Here is a 21,506-nt window from a genome sequence, read left to right on the forward strand (position 1 = left end):
AAATGAGTCTCTGTGAGTGTGTGTGTGGTCCTGATCCAGGATTTAAAAAAAGAAAAACCTGATACTGTGCCGTCTTAAAGTGAAAGCTCAGGTTTCCACACACACACACACACACACACACTGTGCTGTGAGCGCCCCCTGCACTGAGACCCAGGCATGTTCTCACTAAAAACATGTTGTTTTTTAGCCACTTTACAAAAACCTCCGCTGATAAAATCCATCTACAAAGTCTGAAGAATGTATTTCCACTGTAAGACTGAAGCTTGTACTCCACTGCTGCCTCGTGTGGTCAGTTTGTGTCACTGAAGCTTCACACAATGACACAAACATCAGTTTCCTGTCAACATATGTCTGTTTGACAGTGAGATAAGCAGCACAATGATTCGTTAGGACATTGTAGACTTTAGTAGACTTTAGTAGTTTTGTGTTGAGGTTGCTGTGGTTTTCGTGCAGGCAGCACAAACGTGTCAGTACCTCATATAACCAACAGTTGATGGGTAGGTTACTGTTTAGTTAACTAGTAATTCTGATTTCTAACCTGTCTGTGAGGATTCTGTCATCTTTAGCAGTTATAACTGTAGGTCAGAAAGTGGACGAGATGTTTAATGTTGTATTAAAATAGGTCTTCCTTGGCTGGTGACATGTTAGTAAGACACATTTAGATGTTTTCTCTTGAAATAAGATAATTTTTCGAGCCTCATCTTCGGGCAATAAGAACATTTTTCCCAGAAATGAGTCTTATTTCTACTTTGGTGCAAATCAATTATCGCAGTGTTAAACGAAAGGTCTAGAAACTTGACTGGAGTAAATCCGGCCGTCTACAGCGCAACATTAACACCTTAACTATCCCTCAAACCTCTAATTTCATACGATATCACGTATCGAGAGAAACGGCCCTCGGAGAATCCGCTGCGACATAATCACACGCCGTCCATCGCTGTGACGACTGTGACGACGACGACGACGACGACGACGACGACAGAAACAAACAAACACAGAGAGACAGAATAATACAGACGACGCAGCGACGTTTGGGAAACACACCCGAGTGTGTGTTTACGACGACGCCCGCAGGCGGAGTCCTGGCTGTGTGCAGATATAGAATATTAGCTCCATAAGTTATTCTCAATTGCAGTCAGTCTCATTACCCACAGGCATTTCCCTGTTTCAGGGAATGATGAAGAGCATTTCTGTGTGTGTGTGTGTGTGTGTGTGTGTGTGTGTGTGTGTGTGTGTGTGTGTGTGTGTGTGTGTGTGTGAACACATGCAGGACTCTCGGGCGTCCTCTCCAAAAAGGCGGCTTTGATTTAAGGAAGCTAATTTAGGGCAATAAGCATTGAACACTATGAAAGCGTCACTGCGCCGCTGGTTTACTGTATGACCTTGAATATGTAGTAAAGCAACATAATGGGGTTCTTTATCTGAGGAATACTCTAATCTTTCTCCCGCACAGCGCCGCTGTATCTAATGCGTGCTTATATAGTGCCTTAATAAAATGCATAAAAAGGAGACGCTTCCATTATTGTATCTGTTCCACAGCTGAGGTGCAATTCATAAAAAAACTGCTTTTCCAGCGACATCACAACAGAGTTCACGGTTATAAACAAGAGGAATTCGTCTTATTAGTAAAAGGGAAGTTATGAAAGTACTTTGTGGTCAGATATTACAGCGGAATCTGGCCTCGCTTTCCTCCATCTGTCATTTTCAATCCCTCCGCAGCGCAGCAGCCTCTTAATCTAATAACTGATTCAGGAAATGTGATATGCAGCGAGCAGCCGCGGTCATTTACACATAGTTAAGTTGTTTCTGTGGAGGTAATTGCTGTTGGCAACAACACCACTCAGGCCACTTTATGACGGCGTCTACAAGAACAAAAAAGAGAGGAAAAACTAAAAGAACATTTTGTTGTTTTTTGGCAGAATCCGATCGGAAAGACCTCACTGAGTTTAAAACCAGAACAAGACATGGAAAAATAAATCTAACACTCGTCTGCCAAAACTGGCCACAGCCAAAGTTTTCTGCATTTCTACAACTTTCACAAACTTATTTGTGGCCTAGAAACAGAGAAGGACGAAGACTAAGCAGCAACGCGCTCCGCGCTGTTTTCCATCGCAGCGATCCAGGTGATGATACAAAGATCTGTTCCTTCAGGAGTGTGGATGTTCTCTGGACACGCTCGCGACGCTCGTGACCCTCGCGACGCTCGCGACCCTCGCGACCCTCGCGACCCTCGCGACCCTCGCGACGCTCGCGACGCTCGCGACCCTCACGACGCTAACGACCCTCACGACCCTCACGACGCTAACGACCCTCACGACCCTCACGCCCCTCACGCCCCTCACGCCCCTCGCGACGCTCGCGACCCTCGCGACCCTCGCGACCCTCGCGACGCTCGCGACGCTCACGACCCTCACGACGCTCACGACCCTCACGACCCTCACGACGCTCACGACGCTCACGACGCTCACGACGCTCACGACCCTCACGACGCTCACGACGCTCACGACGCTCACGACCCTCACGACGCTCACGACGCTCACGACGCTCACGACGCTCACGACCCTCACGACCCTCACGACGCTCACGACGCTCACGACGCTCACGACGCTCACGACCCTCACGACCCTCACGACCCTCACGACGCTCACGACGCTCACGACGCTCACGACGCTCACGACCCTCACGACGCTCACGACGCTCACGACGCTCACGACCCTCACGACGCTCACGACGCTCACGAGGCTCACGACGCTCACGACGCTCACGACCCTCACGACCCTCACGACCCTCACGACGCTCACGACACTCACGATCACAACTTCAGCTTCCAAAGTTCATCCCAGTGAATGGATGAGAGTTCTTCCTCAAACCTACAGTCACATATTTATGTGAATGACAGACGACAGAGTTCATGTCTGCAAACGTCTGCGTCTCATTTACTGTTTTATTTATTTGATTTAACTTTGATTCAACCAAGAAAAAAAAATCCCATTAAGATTAACAAAGTGTTTCCAAAGTCGAAAACTGGCCCAGACAGAAATAAAAACACCACGCTGCATTATTAAAAGACAATAGACTGAAGAAATAAATAAGAATAAGAATAAGAATAAGAATAAGAATAAGAATTCAAGCTCAACGACAGAAAATGTGTCTCCGCTTCTTTTATTCTGGGATTAAAATTCAAATGAAACAAAGTGGGATTAACTCACGGTTAGTGAACGTTATCATTATCACATTCTCTATAAAGAAGAAAAACACATACTGAACATGAGTAGTTCACTGTGATTAACTGGAAATGAACACATGAACAAGCTGTGTTCAAATGTAAATTATTCTTCTATATATAAGTATAAATATGTGAGTGTGACATCACGGCTCTGTGATATCATATATAACAACTTGATATAAGGAAGTATAAGAGCGTATAATAGTATAATAATGTGTAATGTGTGTGTACATATATGAAACATGTCAAAGCTAACGTTGTGTGTGACAGATGGATGTTGTGCGCTCATGATACAGTGCAGATATTATTATTGTGATAGATGATGAAACCATCACTGGTCGTCTAATGACACCATGATGGAGCCGGGACACACTTCCATTAATTCATCATTTCACCGTATATTCTGCTGCAGCTAATACAGACATCATCTCCTGTCCCACGCACATAATAAAGGCCTGTCACGCGCGCCGCGTTATTAATTAGCACTTCTCTGAGGTGAAATTCAATCAATTGTGGACCCTCTGATAGCTTTTTAGCAAGTTATGCAAATCAGAGTGGAACCAGGTCCCTGTCGACACCGGCACTGCCACCACGCTGGCCGAGGAGGAGGAGGAGGAGGAGGAGGAGGAGGAGACCTCACTGCTCTGCTCTTCAGACTCCTGTCATGGCGCTAACACATTCATTACTTTAACATTTGAGCTCTCCCGGCTCTGATAGCATCAAGGAGGGTGAGAAAGAAAGAAAAAAGAAAAGGGAGGGGTTTAATGTTCATTTAATTAGAATTAGACGTCTGACATACGGAGCAGAGGAGGTGACGGGAGCTGCAGTGACTCACCGGAGGAGAGTGCAGGAGACTCAGACTCCTCGTGACATCACACAGCACAACGGTAATGGATGTGCAGACGGGCGTCGATGTGACACCATGGACGTCTGAACAATAACACGTTCACTGGAGGAGATTTGATGCTGGAAAGAATCTGCTCACCCGAAAAAATCTCACTGTCTGACGTGCAGCACAGGTGCACGCTGTTTACAATGTATACTACGTATACATACATATACATATATATACATATATATATATATATGTATATATATATATATATATATATATATATACATATATATATATGTATATATATATATATATATATACATATATATATATATATATATATACATATATATATATGTATATATATATATATATATATACATATATATATGTATATATATATATATATATATATATATATATATATATACATACACATATATATATATATACACATGTGTATATATATATATATATATATTCGTATATACACATGACATCCCAGATTTGTGAGGAGGCCTTAGATCCATCACTGTCCGTGTACTTGAGCAACATTAAAGAGATAGTTTCATTTTCAAGTGTATGTGAGACATGGACAATACTTTTCACCGAAAACATGAGACAGAGGGGAAATCTAAAGTCTATGATATTTTAAACTTGCTGTATAAACGTCGCGCTGCACACAGGAAGTGATTTGTTTTAAGTCAAAGCAGAAGAAGGAAGCTAACGCTAGCAAAGTGAGACGCAAAGAAGTGTCCAGGAAAAGTTTGTGAAGTTAATTCTACTGCTCAGTAAGTCTTAGCCCCGCCCACCCGTGCTCTGCTGCTGTACACACACAAGTGCTCCCTCAGTCAGGTGTGATAGTTTTGCTTCACAGAGCCTGTTTTCAAATGACGCTGCAAACAACGCCCCCTGGTGGCCATTCAGTACATTTTCACTTCTGCATTGACTTCCTCGTGCAAACTGCTCCGTAGTTCATGGAACTCTTTTTATCCTTTCACTTGGAGTTGCTTTAGTTTTCCTTTTATCCGTGTGCTGTGAATCACTTTGTAAGTATTCTCAAACTGCTGCTGTATTAATAAAGTTGTTTCTTTACGATTTGTTATTACATATAGTTCATATATATACACACACACACACAGAGGCAGCGATGCAGCACTTTCGAGAGTCTTCTTTTCTCATTTCCCTAACTGTATCATCCATACTGTACCTAATGAAATGATTGCGAGTAGTTATTGCTGACTTATTATCTCGACACACAGCTTCATCAGAGCGCTGCATTGATTTAGTGGACTGTGTCGCCCGGAAAACTCCAGGGATATTTCATTTGCCCGGCTGCGCCGTAATAATGGGCCCCGTCCCCTGAATGCATTATGCATGTAGATGGAGCAGAGATAATTCAAACAGGAGGAACACATGCATTACCCTCGCGTGGCTCCTGTCTATTCTATTAGGACGTGTTGCTGTTTGTTTGTGCCGTTCCACTGAGATGATAAGAAGCTACAGTGCAGCCGGCTGCGTGGACACATCTGTGTCACACTCTTCAGCTTTGATAAATCCCAAACACCTTATTCAGCAGGTTCACTGCTTCCTCTCATTTGATGCTGTTTGTCTTTGTTGTTGTTGTCCTCACAAAGACGGAGTGGGCTCCAGGTGGCGCCGCTGCTGCCGCCGCTGCCGCCTCCCCCACGGGGGTTTTTTGCGGAGTGAGATAAGCGCTCGCCTCTCGCCGCGCTAAAGTGGCTCCCGTTAAGCTCCGTACCTGGAAGATGACTGATTTTGACAACGCAATTTACATCTCTGTATAAAACAATCTCACACCGCCGCTGCCGATTTACACCGGATTAAAGTGTTTGTCTCCGTCACGGAGTAACCACACAATCTATCAGGGCCCCGGTGCCTTTTTCCAATACCACATTCCGTCTCTCTTTTCCCCGGAGAGCGGGAAATTGATCCGGAACGCCGAGCCTCTGCCTCCTCTGCCTCCTCATGAAAATTGCTACAACAGCTTTGCGGCTCCTACAATTATTGAAACATGCAGATGTCAATTATTTCAATAAAAGTGATATGGCGGTAATGAAAACATCTGACTGAGGGGGCGACGGCGGGTGCGATTTATGGCTGCATTAGAGGTAAAAAGGCTGAGATGACAGTTTGGCGGCGCTGCTCGACACTCCCTCGCCTTCACATGCATTAGCGGCGCGGATCAATTAGCGCGCGGCGCAGCAGGCTTTGCCACATGACAGTGGCTTTTTATGGCGACATGAAAAATGCATGGGTTTCCAGGAGAGATTTTGGAGCCATTAGCTGTCCTCACCCTCGCAGGTTTTCATGTGCGCGTGCATTTGCAGTGATGTACGACTCTGCAGCGCCCACAGCTAAGGGCTGTTATTGTCTTAGTGAGGCATTTTAAAGGGGTAGTTATAGGGTTGTGTTCTTTTTAAAGTGTGGTTTATATGACGAACAGACAAATGTTCAGAGATGACAGCGCCGATAAAAACCAGCACCGAGACACAAAGGCTGGTTTTTCTGAGTGGAAACATGATTTTAGCCACTTAACAAAGGGTCGTCTCGGTCTACAGCGTCTTAAAGAAAGGATTCACCTCTTTATCTCTCTGTTACATAGACGTGGAAAACAGGAAACATTCAGTTTGTGTCACTAAGCAAATATTTCACCTTCCCACACCAAACCTGAGAAAATCACACACACACACACACACAGCAGCTGCCTCCATCACTATCACTATCCTTCACAAACTGACCACACGAGGCAGCAGACCAGCAGCTCCTGTGTCCATGAGAGCTAAAATGAGAGCAAACATTTAGCATTTTAATGTCCCTTTAAAAAGGCGGTTAAATGGTGAAATAAAGCAGTATTGTAGATTTAAGTTCATATTAGTGAAGGTTAAAATCACTTTTTCCTTGTGTCCTCACTGGCAGCCATGTTTTCATCTATGTCCACACTTCAATTTGCTACAAGCTAGCAAATAAAGCAGAAAACCTAGCCTCATGTAGATTTTACATTTTACATTTTACTAATAAAGACTTAAAAACTGACTTTGAATAAATTAGGTGATGATTTTGTTAAGTATCTAAACTATCCATTTAAACTTTAACAATAGTGAGGCTAAAATATGAATGTGTCTCTTTTTCATTTATTTGTTGGAGCAAGAAGCTTTAGCATAAGCTCCTAGCTTGTACCTATTAGCTTCAAACTAGCAGCTAACAAAGTGCTGAACCTATTCTTATGCATCATTTAACAGCTACTACAGACTTAACCTGACAAAGATTAAATGAGGTGATTAACTTTGGATAGTAGTTTATTAAGTCCAAGCTAGCGTTAGCCACAAGCTAGAAAATAAAGCAGAGGACATGTTGTAAAGCTATTAGAGACTTAACCTGGTGTAGATTACATGAGGTGATCCTTTCATTAACTGTCCATTTAAATATTAAATATTGTATATTAATATTAATATTAATACAATCTTACGCTGAAAACAAGCTGTAGCTCGTAGCTTCTGTAGCTACCATGAATGTAGCTGCTGTGATTTTGGGGTGAAGCACAAACACACGAGTGTGTGAACGTGTGAATGTTGGTGTGTGTTTGTGCTGTGACTGGACTGATGAGACTTTAGTATATCTGTCAGGCCCAGTTTGGGGAGTGGAGGAGGCGGCGAGCAGCAGCCAGCAGCCATACATCTCTATTACCGCGGACGCTCACCACACTGGCCACTTGTTTATTCTCATTAAGTGGCAACGTTGGCTGTTAAACCTGCACACACTCTGCACAGACTCTGCACAGACTTGAACTAAGCCATGTCCATCACGGGGTCCGGCTCCAGAACAGATGTTGTCACATTTGTAGTGTTGTTGTTTTTCTGTTTTCTGCATATTTTACCACGGGTGGAAAATAAAAAGTGCTGCAGCAGAGAATCAGGCAGAAATCTACCTTTTTACACGCGACTCAATAACTCTGCTGCTGCTCTGCTGTTTGTTCAATCACATGTTTCTACACACAAGAGTCATTTTACTCTTTTTATCATCGCACAACCACGACCAGGCAGAGGGGGGAGCAGCGGGAGGGAGAGAGGGGGAGAGAGAGGGGGGAGAGAGAGTGGGAGGGAGAGAGAGGGGGAGGGAGAGAGAGAGAGGAGAGAGAGAGAGAGAGAGAGAGAGAGAGAGAGACAGAGACAGAGACAGAGACAGAGAGAGAGAGAGAGAGGGAGAGAGGGGGAGAGGGAGGGAGAGAGAGAGAGAGAGAGAGACAGAGAGAGAGAGAGGGAGGGAGAGAGGGGGAGAGGGAGAGAGAGACAGAGACAGAGAGAGAGAGACAGAGACAGACAGAGGGAGAGAGAGGGAGAATAGGCAGAGGTTTTTTTTTTGTTTTTTGTGCAAAGACAAGGCTGCAGTGAGAAAAGCTAATGGCTATGATTAATGACAAAGGGCCAGAGGAGAGCCGGGACACAGACGCTACATATATCATCCTCTCCCATCAGTCTGCTGCTGCACCTCCCAGGACCCGGGAGGAGGAGGAGGAGGAGGAGGAGGAGGAGGAGGAGGAGGAGGAAGTGGGTAAAAAAGGAGAGACACAGAGAGAGAGAGAGAGAGTTATCTACTCCCAGTCCTTTCCACACAGGAATTGCTTCTGTCTTTCTTCTTCTTCTTCTTCTTCTTTTGAGGGGGGGGGGGGGGGGGGGACAAGTGACAAAGAGGTGATAAGGTGAACAAGAAAATGGTGTAAAATAACTGGGAGATTTTCTCTGTGAGCGTCTGAACGCTGACGCTTTCCCTGATTCCAGGCAACTTGACTCTTCGCATGCCGGAGCCACATTTCCAAGGTCTTATCTGCCAGATGGTCGCTCCTGTTTAGATGATTTATTAGGTGAGGAAAAGAGCACTGATCAATTTCTTTACTGTGCTTCCTCCTCACTCACACACACATGCACACACACACACACACACGCACACACATGCACACACACATGCACACACACACACACACACGCACACAACCTGTGTAAAACTCAGGGCGTCACTAATGAAAACTTTTAGCGCTGAAAGTGTAAACCAATTATTTATGAGTGGCTGTAACGTCAGAATAAAGGAAGTATCTGTGCTTGTCACGCACACAAAGGACGTTTATATACAGTAAATACATATGTGAGTGCAGATCATGTCCATGTGTCCCTGCGTTTAACACGGCGCGGTGTATTTCTGCTTAACTGAAGCGTTCAGCTGTTTACAGCACACACACACAAACAGCACGGCTTTATTTATGGCCAATTATACACCAGTGTTTTGAATGAAGGGGGCCCATTATGGATTCCAGCCCTTTTTGATTCTAATTAGTCACCGTGTTCAAGGTTTTTTTGGGGTTTACACGGCTGATTTACTGGCGGGGGTGAGAATTAATTTCCTATTAAACAACATATGTCTGTTAGTAAATCACAGCGGCGACAAAAACAATAAGTGCTCGAAATTAAGAAATAAACCTCGCTCAAATATGTCTCTTAGTTCAAATTAAATTATTTCACATCTTAAAGGTCCACGGTGTAACATTCAGGAGGTTTTATTGCCAGACATTGAATATACTGTGTTTGTGTTTAACTGCTTTGAAAAGAAAAAACACTAATGTTTTTGTCGCCTTAAAATAAACCTTCTTTATGTTCTTTATGTATTTTACACAGGCCGCCATCTTTGACTGCGCAAGTGAAGAAGAAGAGCTCCGCCCACATTAACCCGATAAAAGAAAACGCTGGAGACGGTTTTAAAAGATGATTTACATCCTCTCTGGTATGTGTAGGCCACCGTAGTTCACAGTTGCAATCTGCAGTCTCACCATGAGATGTCACTAATGCTGACACTGGACCTTCAAAATGAACGTGTTGATGAATTTATTGTTCGGTCCTTAAATTAAAAAGCTCAAAATAACGACGTCTGCAAACAAAGCAAAAATATTCATCATTGTATTTGTTTAAAAATGTGCGAACTTTGCTTCAGATAAGAATTTAAGTCTTTTTTTCACTTCCTGTTTCTAGACACGAACTTCTGTCAAATGAAGCAACAAATATTGCATTGGAGAGAATCTACTTCCTGTTTTATGGAGTTATTATGGTATGTTACCGATGAAAACATGGATGTTTGGATGAAGCGTGGCAAAGACAGAGAGGATGACCTTCAAAACTAAAACCACCACGTTAGTGATTGATCTTCACAAGTAACCGGTTAAATATTTGTATGACTTTTCTTTGCTTTTGTCTTCCAGCCTCACAAACCAAAGACATGTGTAAGCTATTCATTACACGGGAACACTTTGCCAAACATGCGCCTGCGGCTTCACAACAAAGAAACCTTCATTTGCAAGTAAATGGACGTCCGAGGGACATTTGACAAAGATTTCATTTGCAAGCCAAAGGCTCTTGGTTTGAAGTACAAATGTCCTCCATTTAACAGGTTAGTTAGTGACAGAGGTCAGCGGCTCGTGTCAATGTGTGACTACACATGGAAAACAAGCAGCGCTGCTTTTTACCCACCAAAGGAAATAAAAAAGAATTGATGCGGGAGATTTAGCGTCGTCCCCGTTTGTTTTGTGATCAATGGATCAGCGGCGCCCGCTCCACTTTGTTCCTCCCTTAAAGCTCCCGACTTATTTATGGCGACAGTGAAGCAATTAATATAACACAGGCCACATTGTCATTTTTCAAGCCATTTCCCAGGAAATGTTGTACAGGCCTGTAATGGCCCCTGGAACGCTGTAGCTGTCATGTCGTGGACAGCTGCGCTTTCACAAGACAAACTCAGACACGTCACACTCGTCTCTCTGTGGACTCACCCGCTGCTGCCGCGCGCACACACACACACACACACACATGAATGAATGAATGAATGCACGCAGACACACACACGCGCAGAGGCCGAGGCCAGCAGCTGTTAGAGCCTGCATGGAAACTTTGATTAATATTTCACCTCTTGTTTGGAGGCTGTTGAGCGAGTGTCACCTTCCAAAGTGACCTGGATGAAACCTGTTTCAGTCCCAGGTGGAGATAAATGATAAACCTGAGGATCATCATCATCATCATCATCATCATCATCAGGCTAATCACAGTGTCGCTGCAGAACAACATACTGTACATCGCAGCATCATTTCCATGTGTTGTTTTCAGTCTCTCACAAATTTTAAAACATTTTATTGGTTTGTTAAACATTTACTCAGAAGCAAAAACTCTACCGTTACATCGTGAAACACCATCCTGTTCTATACACCGTACTGTAGGGTTTGTCCTATCATATCCTTTCATTTTGTATCATGTGGTATCGTGTCATACTGTAGCATAGAGCATCATATCTTATTGTATCGCGTCACATGTTGTTTCGGACTGTAAAGGTTCCTCATGGTCTCACATCATGTATCGTCTAACATCTTCTTGTATCATATCTTGTTGATGATGGTTTCATCCATGTATCAGTGCACTGCTGTCATGTGTGTGTGTGTGTGTGTGTGTGTGTGTGAGTCTGGACTGACTCCAGATCAGCAGCAGTTGTTGGTTGTTAAACAAAGTCATCAATTAAGGAGCTCTGAAGCAGAACTCTGATCATTTCCCTCACGTCTCTGCTCTGAGCTTTGAAACCTGGAGGTTCTGATGGGATCAGACTCAGCGAGCCAAACTCTGCTTCATCTCAGGGGACAGAGATTTGGCTGAGGTTCATAACTAACACAAAATAAGAAAAAAGAATCTTGGCTGACTGACACACCTGGATGTAAACACTTCTGTGCTGCTGAGAGTTTGTGTTTCTTTGTTTGTTCGCATCATTAAAGCACAAGCAGCCAAGGTGACAAAAAGCTTCAATATCAACATCACACAGTGTTTCAGGAGCGTCACAAACACTGACAACAAACACTGACAACATCATTAACTCACACACACACACACACACACACAACCAGGTCAATGATCAAGCTCTCATCTATCTCTATACACAAATACAAACTATATACTGTACATAAACTATATATATGTATATATATATATATATATATATATATATATATATATATATATATACATATATACATACACATATATGTATGTGTGTGTGTGAGAGTATAAAATGTGTGTGTATATATATACACACACACACACAGTATATATACTGTGTGTGTGTGTGTAAATGAGGCGAGAGGAAGTTCAGGTCTGCGTTTCCTCGTCAGGCTTCACGTCGTCGTCATGTTGACAGCGTGCTAATAACGTGTTATCAATAACAACGTGTTGGCCTCCATCTGCTCCTGCACACTGTCACACTGTCACACTGACAACAGCACCAATAAAACACCACAGAGACAAACACCAGCACATCCGTGTCATCCCACACCTCCATGTACACGAGCGCCGCCGCTGAAACCACCGCGTGGCACAGCGTCTCTGTCAGCCGCTCCTCTGTGAAGACCGTGGCGGATGAAGAAGGTTGCGTGTCACCTGGGGTAACTCTGACTGATGGAGGCTGTCATGCCCCCATCACTGGCCCCCAGCAGGGCCTGCCAATCACACGCCGACGGGCCCACGCTGGGCCCCGGGCCGCGCAAAACAAGCTAACAAGACAACAATCTTTAAACACCGGAGACAGATTTTCATTTCTGCTGCTTAAGCTGCTCATAAACACCAGAATGTTTAAAGACAACTCTGGTGTCCTCCTCCTCCTCCTCCTCCCTCCTCCTCCTCCCCCTCCTCCTCCTCCCCCTCCTCCCTCCCTCCTCCTCGAGGAGATTACACATTTCCAGCCATTTAGACGAGAATAAGACGCAGATTGAGGGGATTGAGCGCAGCACGCGTGGCGTTGTGTCGCAGCCTGAGTGGGCTGAGCGTGGCGCGGCGCGGTGGCGCGGCGGCGTGTCAGCGTGTCATTTTCTGATGCTGTTGCTCAACATCAAGAGGAATCAATGGCGTCTCCGCGGGGGCAGCGAGGCCTGTGGAATGGAGGAGCTTCTCAGGTCTGTTTGAACTCATTTTCTTTTCTGGGCGGTTGCCCCCTCGTTCTGCCCCCTCGTTCTGCCCCCTGAAGGCATCTCCCTCACAGCGGGGCCCTGACAGCTTGACACATTGACAGCTGCCGCTGTATGACAACTGATTTGTACAAATTTCAAGCCTTATAAATCTACCTGTCACAACAAGAGCATAAAAGAGCTCGGACCCAGCAGGTAATTCGGAAGTGGTGGGGGAAGAAGAAGAAGAAGAAGAAGAAAGGCCTCCTGCTCCTCTTCCTCGCTCCTGACAGCCCAGTCAGAGACGAAGAGAGACACAGATACAGGATAGAGAGTAAAAAAAAAAAAACAACAAACAAAAAAAACAATATGGCTTCTTTTCCTGTCAGTAAACCATCTATCATCTCCTCCAGTCCACTATGAATAAGAAGAATAAGAAGAAGAAGAAGAAGAAGAAGAAGAAGAAGAAGAAGAAGCGCTGATGGAATATTCCAGCGAACAGAAGGGCTATTTTTTATATACTACAGCTGCAACCAATGTTTATGTTTATAATCAATGAATCAATGAATCCTACTTTCATTTGGTCAAAAAATGCCAGAAAATGTTTTTAAAAAAAAAAAGTGTCCATGAAACTAAATCATTCATTTTCAATGATTCATTTGTTATTTGGAGCAAAGAAAACAGAAAATATTCACATTTTAGCTGTGGAAAGCTCAAAAATATTGTTTTAATTATTAAAAAAATCATTGAGACCCTAATATTTGCCAAGTTTGCCTCGGTTTATTTTAATCTTAGATGAGATTGTGCACATTTTCTCTAAAGAACTGAAGTAAGTTTGACAAAAATGTACGTTTGTGACACGAGAAACAAAAAAGTAAAGCAGCTGCTTTTCTGTTGATTGTTCAGATATTTTCTGCGATAAAGACGTTAAATCCTTAGATAAATCCATTCTTTTTCACGTTAGCACAAACTGTAGCCAACCACCACTTAGCATCTGTGTTTGATATTAGCGATGTTATTGTATTCAGATGCTCTAGCATCAATATTTGGTGTTAGCCAGATGACACATCTTCAGTGATTCATGTTAGCAGCTACTCTAGCTAACCACCATATAGCATCTGTGTTTAACAATGACAGTCTTTTTTACTGAGCTACTAGCATCAATATTTGGTGTTAGCAGCCAGTGTAGCCAGATGCCACAGTGTCAGTTGTTCACGTTAGCAGCAGACGCCTTAGCATCTACTTTAGCCAGACGTCTTGGCATCAATATTTGACATTAGCAGCTTGTGTAGCCAACCACCACTTAGCATCTGTGTTTGATATTAGTGATATTATTGTATTCATGTTAGCAGCTGATGCCATATCTTCAGTGATTCACATTAGCAGCTACTGAAGCTAACCACCATATAGCATCTGTGTAGCACACAACAATAGCAGTCTTTATATTCAGCTACTAGCATCAATATTTGTTAGCAGCTACTGTAGCTAGGTGAGGTAGTATCAGTGCTCAACTTTAGCCGTTAAAGTTGCCAACCGCTGAAGTGCTAGTGTTTAATGTTAACTGTTATTAATGCAGACACTGTAGCATTGGTGTTTGACATTAGCACCTCCTGTAGCTAGATGTCGTAGCATTGGTGTTTGAAAATAGTGGCTACTTTAATCAGCTACAGTACAGTAGCTGCTAGCTGCTCCTGTAAGCTCTTTAGCGAGTTTAGCGCCCTCTTCAGTGCAGTAAAGCAGTAAAAAACTTACTCCGTTTCCTCTTCTTTCATCAAAAACATGTATTTTTAACTTAATTCAGTGACAAACAAACAGAATCATACAATTCCAATGAAATAGCATTTGTTCAGCTCATCAAACGTCACCTCAGATGTGGTTTGTGATGCTAAATCTAACCCAATATAAAAATAAAATGAAGCTCAGTTATATTTCAGTGCTTCATCTCCACTTTAAAGCACCACCTGCTGCTCGCAGGATTATCACATAAATCTGCTTCGGGTAAATGATCGGGCTCTTTTTCTTCTTTTTTTTCACGGTATTTAAACAATAACCAACAGCGCCACAGTGCTGCAGTGGCCCCGCCCCCCCGCCTCGCCCTCTCGCTGCCTTTCATCCGTCTGTAATGGCAGACGCTGGCGGGCAAAAGCACCTATAGTTGCCATAAATCCTCGGCAGGAGTTATATCTTATAGCCAGATATAAACTATGAGAGACGGGGGCAGAGCAAAATCAATACAAGTGACAAACAGAGAAAAAGGGTTTATAATTCTGAATGAATTGTCTGTCTCATATTTTTTATTTTTTCCCTTTAAAGGCATGATGGCCTCTCTATCACAGCCGCTGAAAGCACAAGCAATTCCTCACCAATGGAAACGTAACAGTGATGTTTTTTTCCTGCTGCCACAGTTCATCATCAGTTCTATGAAGATAAAAGACATTTAAATGGAATTACATTCATTTATTAACGGTCTTATTTTTATGTTTCTTTGCAGCGTAGGCGGTTGTTGCTGGTGTTGTAGTGAAGATAATTCCACTGAATGGAAACATATGTCAGAAAATACACAATCGAGAAGCAACAATGATGAGATGGTGAGTGAAAACCCGGCTTAATTTAGTCCTTAGATTACTGCAAAGGTTTTTAAGGTATTTTATCTTCTGATCGCCTCCTTTTAAAACACCTTGTGTCATATTTGGATCGCTCTAGTCGTCGTTGAATTGTCGCAGATTTGGGTCAAATGTGTCAAATTTGCAACTGTTTTCCTTCAAAGTTGGATCTTCCTTTTTTTGTGTCGCAAAATTCACAAATGATTGGATCGTTCACCCACTAATGTCTGACCCTGAGCGCGGTATACACCGTTAAAGAACAGCATGCTCGAGTTCACCACGTTCCAGATTAGAAGTCAAAAACATATTTTTGGGTGTTTTCTATCACAATCACTATTTGGCACACACACACACACACACACACACACACACACACACACAAACAACACACACACACACACACACACACACACACAACACAGGAACGCGTCTATGGTTTAAAAATGAAACACAACTGTTTGTACGACTGATTTACTGTGAAACAAATATGACAGAAGTGCAATGAACTGTAAAAAGAAACCGTGTGTTTCTGCTGACCTGGAGTTTGGGGAGCAACAAAAACTGAGCTGGGTCCTGATTTTGACTGAAAACTTTTGTCAGGACTGGAAGAAATGGACAAGTTTGGAAATGATGACGTGATTGGCCCTCATCAGTTGCAATTCTGCAAAGAGCTGAGTGAGTAAGACCTTCATCCAGACTCTGTTTTCAGATAAACATGAAAACAGAGTCAAGCAGCATTTTCAAGCCTCTCCATTTTCCGGGTTTGAAAACTCCGGATTATTCTGGATTTTGGAGCATAATTTATACGTTTATGAATGAAAACAGGAGTCGTGTGGGTGGAGCCTTAGTGTGGACAAGCTGAAAAGTGTGTCTGGATGTAGATAATAGTTTAGATGTAACCTTACTTACGTTTTTAAATAACATTTACACTGAGCCACTGCTCGCTTGGCCACCACAACAACCGGAAAATCAGGCTGAAATCAGGCTGAAAATCACAGTGTGGATGAGACTCTAGTGTGTTTTAGCTCCACTATAAAGAACAATGGGAAGGAGATGAGGTGAGAGGTCGCTGCATGACACCACGCTGCCACTGCTAAACACCCGTCACAGAAGTGACCGGTGACACTTGTTGCTAGTTTTCCGCTGGGTCGTGATCAGTGTCGGATCTCCACAGGCAATGACCGATGACGGGGGAGTGAATCTGCAGCGCAGGCTGTTTTCATGTGAAACTGCACAGTTTGCACACAATCTGACGACTGCTAATGTGTGTTTTTGTGGACGGCGGCGCCTCATTAAGCCAAGATTGACTCCCACAATTATCAGAAAGTAAGTGCACAGCAGCGGCGAGTGGACACATATTTTGGTTGGCAGCGCGGCTTGTGAACGACTCTCACAGTGGCTTTAAAGACATAATAAAGGCTGTTTTACTGACACGTCGTCAATAAAAGCATGGCTTCCATCAGTGCCAACAAAAGGCCCAAGTTATTCCATATACATCAGCTTAAGTCTGCTATATCTCAGTAGTATGTTTGACACTTTATCTCAACATTACACAGCATTTTCCAAACTGAAAACTTAAAGTTTGTGAACTCCTTACTCTGCTGCACCAAATCCCATAGAGGAAATCCACGTTTTAAGCTCACAGGGACACAGGAGCTGCTGGTCCACTGCTGCCTCGTGTGGTCACTTTGTGTCATTGAGCTAAATCAGAACGAAGGATTTCAAACACTGACATTTGAACTTAGTGATGGAGGCAGCAGTGGATCAACAGCTCCTGTGTGTGTGATGAGTTTGGTGTACGGGTTGTGAAAGTGACGCTGAAATAAAGCAGGAAACATATTCAGCCTTTTGTGAAGTGGCTAAAATACTTTGAGTGAGCAGGGGTAGGGGGCGCTCACAGCATAGCCACAGCTGGCTTTGAGTCACCACCAGCACAGAAACCCTCACCTATCCCTTTAACAACACGAGTCTTTAGAGAACAGATCAACTCCCCAACTTATCCTTTCAAATCAGCAGAATCGCCTGCTAAACCTCCTCGATTTGCAAGTGGGCAAAATACTCTAATCCTCCATTTTGTGTGTATTCATCCCCGTCCTAAATGAGGCCTTCCGCACTCTCACCCTCAAAGACCGGGTCTTTCATGCAGCCACGACCCTGCTGTTTGATTAAGACTTAGCTCTATCCCGGGACAGGACCCCGGCTGGGCCAAAAAGCACGAGTTAAGCAAAGGGATTATCAGCGCCACGCCCACCGAGGCAGTCACACTGTCACACAGATCAAAGTGGTTTCCAGCTGACCCTGCGTCCTCAAAGACAGGTGTCCTCACAGTATTCTGATGCAGGGACAAGTGCACGGACCAGGGACGGACGGTGTTTAGTCTGGGCTGGGACTGAGGAGACCAGAACACATTAAAACAGGTTCTGGAGAATCTTATGAACCTTTCGTCCACATGAAGCCGAGACTTACAGGGTCCAAAACCAAGTGTTTTACAAAGACCAGCACAAAACCAAGACTTTAAGGTCCAAGACCAAGAATCTGCAAGACAAGACCAGGACTTTTGGATCCAGGTAGTTACCAAGACCAGAATGAACCAAGACTTTGGGGTCTAAAACCAAGTCCCGACAAGAAAAGAATCTTTAGAATCCAGGTGTTTACAAAGACCAAGACTTTAGTGTGCACGACTAAGACTGTTGGATCCAGGTGGTTACCAAGACCAACACAAAAACAAGACTTTGGACCAAGTCTTGAGCAAGAACACCGTGACTGATTATGAACTATGATTTGACATTTATGTATAAAAGTTACGTACTGCAGCTTTAACTTCAGTGTGTAAAACAGCTGAGAAATGTAATGAAAAATGTTCAAATGAGTGACTTTTAATAATAAAGATAGATTTCTGCTCCTGAGTAAAAGGTGAAGAAATCACTTAATTGTAATTTAACACAAAAACAAACAAACATTAAAGAGACAAACACTCCCACATCTGAGGGTGACCCCTGACCTTTCTATTGATACACAGCATACTCACAGTTTGTCATATTCCCTCTGAAGACAATTAAATTAGATAATTATCATCACTTTATCACCTTGTCTTCACTGACAGTGGAAACATCTGTGTTTTCTTCTTATTTAGCCTCAGAAACACAGTCAGTGTGAGATCACAGCCGACAACAAACACTCGTTCTGTCTCCATAATTTAAGAAACGGGAAACATTGGCACGACGAGCATTCGTGTGCTTTAAATAAAGTCAGCATTAGCAGCAGCAGGAACAGCAGCAGCAGCAGTAAGAGTAACAGCAGCAGCAGGAACAGCAGCAGCAGCAGTAAGAGTAACAGCAGCAGCAGCAGCAGCAGCAGCAGTAAGAGTAACAGCAGCAGCATTAGCAGCAGCAGCAGTAAGAGTAACAGCAGCAGCAGCAGCAGCAGTAAGAGTAACAGCAGCAGCATTAGCAGCAGCAGCAGCAGCAGTAACAGCAGCAGCAGCATTAGCAGCAGCAGCAGCAGCAGCAGCATCATCAGCAGCAGCAGCATTAGCAGCAGCAACAGCATTAGCAGCAGCAGTAGCAGCAGCAGCATTAGCATTAGCATTAGCATTAGCATTAGCAGCAGCAGGAACGAGGACGCGGCCTGAACTCAACAACTCCCTCAAGACCTCGCGAGGAACGAGCGGCAGCCGGCGGAAATCAAAGGTGTGACGAACAACAAAGAAATTACAAGTAAGCGAGAGGAAGAAAAAACAGATGAAAGACAGAAGATAAGGTTTTTATTTGTTCTTTTTAAAAACGTCGACAAACTGTCATTAAAAGACACTGAATGTTTCTTATTACGACATCTGAAGCACAGCTGGCCTCGAACCCAGCAGGTCGACTGTAGTTCAGCTCAGGGTCTTGTGATCGCAGGTTTTTGGGGGTGGGGGGAGGACAGAGGGGAGGGGTTTGGCTGGAGGAGGAGGAGGAGTCTGTGGATGACGGATGATCCAAAGGGGAGAAATTGCCAAATCCACCTTAGCCTGACCACGAGTTCCCGTAAAGTTTATTTACTTTTGGTGCTACCAAGACCAGCATAAAACCAAGACTTTTAAGGTCCAAGACCAATTTGTTACCTAGACCAGAGTCAAGAACCAAGACAGGACCAAGACCTTTAGGGTCCAAAACCAAGAACCTATAAGACAAAAAAAACCTTTTTTACCAAGACAAGACTGAGATTTAAGGTCGAAAGGTTTAAAGTCGAAAACCAGTTTCTAACAAGACAAGACCAAGACCTTTGGATTCAGGTGGTTACCAAGACCAGAGTGAACAAGACCAACACAAAACCAAGACGTTGTGGTCTTCACCAAGTCTTGAGCAAGATCACAGTGGATCAAGAAAATTAGTTCCTACAAGACAAGACTTTCATTTAAATATGAACATTTATATGAAACACTTTGAAAACTATCTGATGTTGAATAATTGGCTTTTGTGCGACTTCACGTGTGTTTTAAAGCTTTTCTCTAACGTCATAAACACATATTTACCGTCATTCTCTTGTGTTCATCTGCACTAATTGAAGCTTTTGTCATATCATCCCTTTTATTTGATGCTGAGTCAGCATTTATTTCTCTGAATTTCTTTTAGGGCGGCAACTAACTAACTATTTATTATCTTCATTAGAAAATGATGTTTTTAAAATGTGTTGTTTTGTCCAAAATGATCCAGTTGTAATGTTTTGTTTCTTAAATATTAAGATATTATTATAATATTTAAGAAGCTGAAAAACCACAGAAAAGACAATGAAATGATTGATTGATTATCAAAATAGTTGACAATTAATTTAGTAATTGAATGAATTGATTAATTGCTGCAGCTCTTTATGATTATCATGTAATTATCTGCCGTTTTTTCTCATTTTCCAGCCAATTTGGAGAATGGAGAAAAACAGACTGACAGGAAAACACCTGGTAAATTCACACGCGTCTCTGTTTTCCTTTAAAAGATGATATGAGTCAGTGTTTCCTCTCATCATCATCATCATCATCATCATCATCATCAGCCTCCTGAAATGATTTCGGACAACTTTGAGCCCAAAACGACCGCGCTGTAATTAGCAGTAGCCAGAGTTTGTTTGTTTGCTGCCAACGCAGCAAACAAACGCACGGACTGACCACGGACGCACAGACTGACCACGGACGCACGGACTGACCACGGACTGACCACGGACGCACGGACTGACCACGGACTGACCACGGACGCACGGACTGACCACGGACGCACGGACTGACCACGGACGCACGGACTGACCACGGACGCACAGACTGACCACGGACTGACCACGGACGCACAGACTGACCACGGACGCACAGACTGACCACGGACGCACCGACTGACCACGGACTGACCACGGACGCCTGCTCTCTTTGATGTGGCCGCCCGTTGAGAAACCTTGTTTGGACAGCCATGGGGTGGAGTTGCCAGGCTTAAAAGTCTGCCAGAACACAGGCACACACAGGGCAGCCCCACGGGGGGCCTTCTCATCAGCACGGGGGGGGGATTCTACCACCTTAGCGGGTGAGAAGGGAACGGTATTATTACATCCCATCATGAAACTCCAGCTGACAATAAATCCTGAGTGCTTTACAGTGAAGACAGAGGAGGAGGAGGAGGGGGCGGGGCACTGAGAGGAGGGAGGGGCTGAGGGTAAGGAGACAAGGAGATGAGGGAAGGAGACATAAAACCTTCGGGGCAAAAAACACAATGACAGGAAGTGTTGTGAAATTTAAATGTGCTTAAATCAGAGGTGTTAAAGTGGTGGCCCGTGGCCCAACCACTTCATATCTTTATAACATTATAATACAAACGTGACCTCGTCTTCCTCACACAATATAAACAC

General features: G+C 43.7%; 1 protein-coding gene and 1 long non-coding RNA gene across 2 annotated transcripts in view; one reads left to right on the forward strand and one right to left on the reverse strand.

Annotated features, from left to right (window-relative positions):
* Positions 1–21,506, reverse strand: part of lrmda (leucine rich melanocyte differentiation associated) — a 269,062-nt gene that overhangs the window by 216,190 nt on the left and 31,366 nt on the right. The window lies entirely within an intron of this gene.
* Positions 9,755–10,436, forward strand: LOC131474087 (uncharacterized). Its single transcript, XR_009242263.1, has 3 exons — positions 9,755–9,854; positions 10,100–10,175; positions 10,327–10,436. It is a non-coding gene; the product is annotated as an uncharacterized LOC131474087 (long non-coding RNA).

This window comes from Solea solea, chromosome 15 (assembly GCF_958295425.1).
Source record: "Solea solea chromosome 15, fSolSol10.1, whole genome shotgun sequence".
Taxonomy (NCBI): Eukaryota; Metazoa; Chordata; class Actinopteri; order Pleuronectiformes; family Soleidae; genus Solea; species Solea solea.